Here is an 8071-nt window from a genome sequence, read left to right as displayed (position 1 = left end):
TCGAATCCAAAGAAGCATGCCTTTTATCCTTTAATTACCCAAAATGGAGCAGACTGCCACGTCCTTGATGTGCTGTAAGCCCTTCCCATGTACCTGTGTGATGACAAAACCTTTCGAAAAGATTTTCCGCTTTGTCAATCATAATTGATCAACTCAATTGTAATATGCAGCTACAGCAGTTTCGTAGCGCGCTACGAAACTGCTGTGTAATTTCAAAAACACAGTCCTGTGCCTTGATTTCGAGCACTGCTAGGAAATAACCGTTCTTTATGTGAAGGCTGTTTCGTGTCAAGATAACTGTATCCTCCTGAAGGTGAAGCAAAAGCTCCTCAACAAAGATGACTAACGGAAAACAGAAACCTGAGAATGAAATGCGCCCGAGCAATATAAATTCTCACAAGATACCATTCAACACACGTTGGTAATAATCATACTGCCTTGATCGCCAAGCATCTAAACTGCTGCTGATGAGAGATAGAACCAAAGAAACACATTGCTCTTCTGTCAAACTTAAATGAAAGCGCTTTCGCAAATTTTGTATTGTTTTTGGTCCACCTTTAAAACATGGGAAACCAGAGTCCTGCAACATTTCAACCAGTAATATGATCCGTTCTGCATGTTTTCTACATGTCAAAAATCCCTGAATGCATAGGACTTTGAAATAGTCGAAGAACTCGCTCGGACTACCCTCTGCATCAGAATCCATTACCTCTAGAAGTTCTCGAGTCAACTTTGAAGGGAGCACTTTCAAAATTCACACCACCAGGAGAATTGGATAGCATAAAACCAAAATCAATATGTATGATATGTCCTTCCTCATCCATCAACAAGTTTCCATTATGTCGATCTTTCACCTGAAGTAGGTAGCACAATATGGAATATCCAGCCATGCTCTCAACAAAGTTTCTCTGAGCAAGCTTGAAAGAAGGTGAGTTTTCCTTGTATTTGTCTGTAAAGAGCTCCCGCAAGCTTGTGATGTTTGGATGCCTGCTTTTAATAGCATGTAATGATGCTGTGTCTGGAATCGTTTCGATCAAAGCAGTATACGAAGAAGTAACAAGAACTTCATAAGGACGCAACCAAAGCGGTAGCCCTGCCTCCTGGAAAATATCATAGAAATGAGAAATAAGCCGCACAGCAAGATGCTCCTGCCTGCAATCATCACCACTTTTCACAATAATAGAGCGGAGATCCCAGCCAGGTAATTTCCCATAGATAGAAGCCTTTCTGATCCTTTCCTTTTTAGTGTACTCTGTACAAAAGCGGAAAAAATTGAACTTCTTTCTTCTGTCCAATTCCATGTGCACGATCCTGGGCTTGTAGATCAACTTGTGGATTCCAGTCACTGTCATACAAAATGACCACATCTGTTGTGGCAAGGTTAATACCAAGGCCTCCAGCTCTAGTTGAAAGCAAGAAAACAAACTTTTTACTCCTTTCTTGATTGAAAGAATCTATGAAAGCATCACGATCTTCTCCTGAAGTATTCCCAACCATTCAACAATACTGATATCCACGGAACATACAATAATCCCCCTAAATGTTCAACAGTTTTGTCATCTGTGAAAAAAAATAAGAACTCTGGAAGCACGGTCTATCAGTTTTGGAACCATTTTGTCCGCATTGGTGATCAATTGCATGGCTATATTCAAAAGGCGCTTACGCTCTCCTCCAGCATTCACAACCTCCAAGTCTTTTTGAAGCAATGCCCTATAAAATTACTTTTGCATCATCGGTTAACATTGACCAGTTATTTGACTGTTTCAGTGCTGCGGCATTACTTATAACCCAAAAGTCCTCTGCGAGCTCTTGTCAAAACCACATTCATCCGACGAATATCAGCAACAAAACCTACACCATGGCTAGAAGCTCGGACACAAGACATGGTGATTACATCTCGTTCTTGACCCTGAAAGCAACTATAGTGTTAATATATAATCCTTTTCCCTCTTCATTGTTAAGAACACTTTCGAACTTCTGCCGCAAACATTTCAGCTGTAGTTTGTATGGTGTGATAATGTCAACAGAAACCTTAATGCCCGCAGACTTCACAAATTTCTGAAGATGTTCATACAACTACAGGGCAAATTGTGCTTCATGAATATTCCGATATGAAACAAAGCCACCTCTATGAGATTCTCTTTCATGAGTTATATCATAAAATATATAAGGCTTTAATAAAGGGTCTTTATAATAAATTTCATCAGGCCGCTTCACAACACTTTCCCTGTCACTTAATCGGTTCTAGCAAGGATGATATCACCGCAGCATTTGTCAGGCCACCAGCCCTCATTTGAAGGCTACAGAACACACGTCAAGACCAACTTGTAAGACCTTGCACATGCTATCCTCGTAAACTTCTTGCAGAAAATATGACAGCTGGGGTGAGATTTGTTATGGATCAGCACAAAATCACTTAGACCGTGTTTCGCTACGAAATCACCAGAAACATGTTGCGCTGCGAAAACACTTAAAACTGACTTATGCGCTACGAAATTGCCTAAAGAGCTTTGTAGCACATAATAACCTTTGAACAAAGTTGACACATGGAAATTGTGTAAATTATGAGACCAGTGAAGAATGAGGATGCATAGTGGACTCCTTAGACTTAGACTCTAAGGCAAACAAAAACTCAAAGCTAGACTAGCACTGAATTTTTTACCATCAAACTAATGTGAGCGGTTTTGAAATTAGAATTCTTGAGTGATAACACCACCACTCCTACTACTTGCATTATGTCAGGTCTCGTAGCAGTTAAGTATAGAAGGGCTCCAATTGTTGACCTGTAATGAGTTGCATCTACCAGAGGGGAGTCATCATCTTTTCTTAATTTGCACTCTGTGGTCATAGGTGTTCTCATGGGTGCACAGTCTTCCATTCCATATCGTTTAAGCATGTCTTTAAGATATTTGGCTTGAGATATGAACATGCCTGTCGTGGTTTGAGATACTTGTAGTCCAAGGAAGTAAGATAACTCTCCTATCATCGACATCTTGAACTATTTTGACATATTTTGAGCAAACTCATGGCTCATCTAATCATTATTACTAGCAAAAATCAGATCATCAACATAGACAAGTGTGACTAGTAACTTATCCTCATCCATCTTTATGTAGAGATTACTTCCTGCCGCCCCCTTCTTGAAGCCTTGTTGTTGTAGATAGTGATCCAATCTTGCGTACCAAGATCTAGGAGCTTGTTTCAACCCATATAATTCCTTTTTCAACTTACAAACAAAGTCTTTTCCTTCTGCTAGATTAAACCCTTCTAGTTGCTCCATGTAGACTTCTTCCTTGAGTTCCCCATTCAGAAATTCTGATTTTACATCCATTTGATAGATTTTAAATCCTTTTGAGTGAGAAAATGCCAAGAACATCCTGATAGCTTCCACAAGAGCTACTGGTGCAAAGGTTTCTTCAAAGTCAATTCCTTCAATTTGTGAATAGCCTTTACAAATAAGCCTTGCCTTATCTCTGATGATTTGTCCATCTTTATTCATTTTGTTTTTTAACACCCACTTCGTTCCAATTATATTTTTATCCTTTGGACGAGGTACCGGCTCCCATGTCTCATTCTTCAAGATTTGAGACATTTCTTCTTCCATGGATTTTACCCAATGAGGATCCTTACTTGCTTGAGTAAATGTTTCTGGTTCTATCATGGATATAAGAGCAACATCATTTTTCTTTGGTGTACTTGTCATGCTTCTTCGGGTTTGCATCCCTTCATCTATATTACCAATAATCTTCTCTTCTGGTTGATGTTTTTGGAGAAACTTCATCTTTGAAGGGGTTTGAGATGGTTCTTTTTCCTTGTGTTTTTCTTGATCTTTTTCTTCTTTTTCAGGTTCTTCTTCAATGAGAGGGTCAACTTCATGTTCTTCAATTTCTTTTTCTGGAAGGTATTCATCAATATTCACATCAATGCTTTCCACTGTTTTCCGTAGTCGATTATTGTAGCACTTGTAGGCTTTGCTCCTTGTAGAATATCCAAGGAATATCCCTTCGTCAACCTGAGAATCAAATTTTCCTGGTGAGCCATCATTGATTTTTATGAAGCACTTGCTTCCAAAAATCTTGAAGTATTTTACTAAAGAAGGTATTCCTTTCCATAATTCATAAGGATTCTTCTCATTATTTGGTCTTAGTTGAGTTCGATTCAAGGTATATAAATCTGTCCCAACTGCTTCTCTCAAGAATTATGGCTGCAAGTTAGTTGCTATTAACATTGTTCTTGCCATTTCTTGAACTAATTGGTTTCTTCTTTCAACTACCCCATTTTTCTTGGGTGCTCTGGCAGCAGAGAGTTCTCTTTTGATTCCATGTACTTTACAGAATTCATCAAATTATTTTGATGTGAATTCTCCCCCTCTATCTATTCTGAGACATTTAATCTTAGAGTCTTGTTCATTTTCTACAAGAGCTTTAAGATTCTTAAAACACTCAAATGCTTCGGATTTATATTTTATGAAATATACCCACATCATTCTAGTATAGTAATCAACAAATAAAGCAAAGTACCATTCTCCTTAGAGTGTCAGAGTTTTAGTTGGTCCACATAAATCAGCATGGATGATCTCCAAAGGCTTTGATGTAGAAAACTCCTTGGTCTTGTGGCTTGTTCTAGTTTTCTTTCCATGTTGAGATGGACCACATACTCCTGTATTTGGCTTGAATAACTTTGGGATGTCTCGTACTGCATTAATCTTGCTGATATTGATCAAGTTATTGAAGCTTGTATGTCCAAGTTTCTCGTGCCATAGCCAACTTTCATCTATTTGACTTAAGTAACATTTATCTTCTTGAATTTTCTTCAGAATGTAGATGTTTTCTGGTGTTCTAACCCCTTTCGCCACAAGTTACCCTGAGGAAGAGTTCCTTATTTCACAATATTTAGTGCTAAAGACAACATTATGTCCTTAATCACAGATTTGGCTAACACTCATGATATTGTGTTTGAGCTCGTTTACTAGTAAAGCATTTTGAGCCTTTCCTTTTCCATTAATAAGGGTAATAGTTCCTTTTCCAGCAATTTTGGCAGATCCACTTCCAAAGGATACATTTCCTTCCTTTTGGTTCAATGAGACAAACTTCCTTTTGTCCCCTGTCATGTGTCTGGAGCACCCACTATCCACAAACCAATGATTTTCATCACAGTGAGCACATAAAGCTAGGCCACATTTATCCGTGTTGGGATTCTCATTTTTTGCTTTTCTATTTTTGAGGGGGCAATTTTGTTCATTATGTCCGTTATCATTAAATAATGAGCACATCGGATCAAATTTGGCCAAGAGATCAAAAGAGTTGTAGGTCTTGATTTGTGCTTGCCCTTTGGAACCATATGGTTTGTTTGTTTGATCCTTCAATTTTGGTGTTTCATTCTTACGGGCCATGCAATGTCTAGCCTGATGACCAAAATTTTTATAATAAAAACAATGCCCAAAAAAGACAGTTTTGTACCTATTGTAATAGCCATGACTTGAATCAACATTCTTCCTTGGAGTTACTCTCTCTTCATTCTTTGGATTTGAGATGGGCCTTTGATGAAAAAACTTTTTGTACCTGTTGTAATAGCCATGATTTGAATCAACATTCTTCCTTGGAGTTACTCTCTCTTCATTCTTTGGATTTGAGATGGGCCTTTGATGAAATAATCTTTCTTCTTTTGGGTTGCTGGAAAATACGTCGGCATAGATTTTCTCATTATTATTAGTACTTGATGATTCTCCTTTAAAACCTATCCTATATTTGTCATGTTGAGGTTTTTTATTATTTAGGATAGTGTCAAGTATTTGAGAGCTTTCCCAACCCTTTTTGACTTGCTCCAATTCCTTCCTCAAAGATACTATTTCAGCTTCACGTTCTTCAAAAACTTCTTCTTTTTCATTTAGCTTATTTTTCAAGAGGTCTTCCCTTCTTTTTGTTTCCTCATTTTCTACCTTGAGAGAGATGATTTTATTTCGTAATTTCTCATTTTCTTCAATGACACTCATTAACAATTCATCTACATTTCCTACTAGCCCTGAATTGTCATCATTTGTGAATGCCATGAATAATACTTCTTGGCTTCCAGCATGGTCATTTTCTTCATCTGATTCTTCATTACCTCCTTTGCGGTGAGGGAATTGATTAGTTGATTTCTTTTTGATGACTACAAATTCATCTTCATGAGAATCATCTTGCTTAGAGAAGAAATTCTTCTTATTGAACCCTTTCTTTTCATATACCATCCTTTTAAAATTTTCCTCACCATCACTATCATGCTTATGAGGAAATTTTGCAGCATAATGACCTATTTTTCCACATTTGAAACAAATAAGAGGGTACTTACCTATTAGCTTAGATCCTTTCTTTAGTCTTTGTACAAATTGCGCCAATTTGGATTCAACATCGTAGTCATCACTAATGGTATTACATTCTTTCCCCATTTTTGATTTTGAGGCCTTGAATGTTGCACCTTTGGAACTTGGGCATCCTTTTCTCATCTCATAGGCAATGAGGATTCCATGAAGTTCATCCATCTGGAGAGTATCTAGATCCTTAATTTCTTCTATAACACTTACTTTGGAGTCAAATCTGTCTGGGAGAGATCTTAAGACCTTTTGAACAATAGTGCTTTCTTCAATGTTTTCTTCCAATCCTTTAAGAGAGTTTACCACTTCAGCTACTCCGAGAAAGTATGATGCAATATCTTCTTCATCATCATTTTTCAGACTAATTAACTTATCGCATACTTCTTTGGCCGAGTTACAATTCATGACTTTTGTAAATTCAGAATCAATGATTCCACTAGTGATGGAGTTTAAGGTTTTTGCATCTACAATCTAAGCTTTCCTTTCATCTTGATCTGTTGGAAGAGTGGAAGGAGCTGTGTACTCATTTAAAACCTAATGCCAAACTTTAGGTCCAAGGGACATTAAGTAGTAGGTCATTCTTTTTTTCCAAAAACCAAAATTTGTGCCATCGAACATAGGAGGTCTTCCTGACACTTCTTGATTTCTCATCATGACTAAGAATCCTTCTTCTAGTTGCTAGGCTGATATGAAGAAGTCAGCACTGATACCAATTGTTGGAAATACTAAGAGGGGGGGTGAATCATTATTTCTTTTCAATTGTCCTTTTTACCAGTTAAATCATTTACATTTAGAACACAAAATGAACAATAGGAATACATTCTTTTATTAATATAATCTTTACGATGAATCAGGTACAATATATATAAAGCTTCAATCTATTTCCAAGCACCAAATTGGACTTTTTGTGAGGCTCCAACCTCCAGGGAACCAACCCTGTCTTGTCAAGGCACCAACCTTGGATTTGGGAGCACCAACTCCAAGGACACTAATCCTTCCAATTCTGAGGCACCAACCCCAAGGGCTCCAACCCTCTACTGTATATTGTATAGATATGTTTGATAGTTATTCTCTGCTCCCAACCCGGCAGGACCTATGACTTAATTCTATCCTCCTGCTTTCTTCTGTCCTGCTGGACCTACAGCTTACCTCTGTTTCTTCCAGTTTACAAGTTGTGAACCATTACCTCTTCTATGATAGATGCCCGAGACGCCTGACTATCTGCACACAAAAAACAATTCTCTGTTTCAACCCGTTGTTCTATCTATCGCGGTAAGTGCTTCAAGAGTGATTGCTTCTCACTTTTCTTAGTGTCACGATCTCTTACTTCCAAGGATCATACTCATAAATAATTCAGTATTCGTGTAGTCTATTACTCCCTTCAAATGATGGCAAATCAAACCTTATTTCTCTTCACTGAATTGTTCAACTCTTTTACGATTTGTACTAATCCTATTTTTAAATCATCACAAGTTCAAGCATTTCAAATATTAACCCACACAATAGTGTCGCTTGACATTCAGCTTCCTTCTTTGTCATTTTCTCTTCAGCTTCCTCTATTCCTTCGATTACCCAAGGAGGTCCCGCATCCATGTCATCAAGCGCAATCGCAACTTCTAGAGGTCTTTTATAAGTCGTGCCCATAACATACTCTGTCCTCCGATATCAACATCATCAATATTCACATATAAACATAGTTAAAACGATATAATGGGTGGT

At 37.7% G+C, this 8071-nt stretch overlaps 1 pseudogene; it reads right to left on the bottom strand.

Annotated features, from left to right (window-relative positions):
- Nucleotides 1-312: 312 nt before the first annotated feature.
- LOC149221372 (phosphatidylinositol 4-kinase beta 1 pseudogene) lies at nt 313-1301 on the bottom strand (annotated as a pseudogene).
- Nucleotides 1302-8071: the final 6770 nt, after the last annotated feature.

Source organism: Pinus tabuliformis, chromosome Q (genome assembly GCF_031772625.1).
Source record: "Pinus tabuliformis cultivar Carrire ecotype Pingquan chromosome Q, CPIR1, whole genome shotgun sequence".
In the NCBI taxonomy this organism is placed as follows: Eukaryota; Viridiplantae; Streptophyta; class Pinopsida; order Pinales; family Pinaceae; genus Pinus; species Pinus tabuliformis.
Note: the sequence above shows the minus strand (reverse complement) of the source record. Positions and strands in the feature narration are given on the sequence as shown.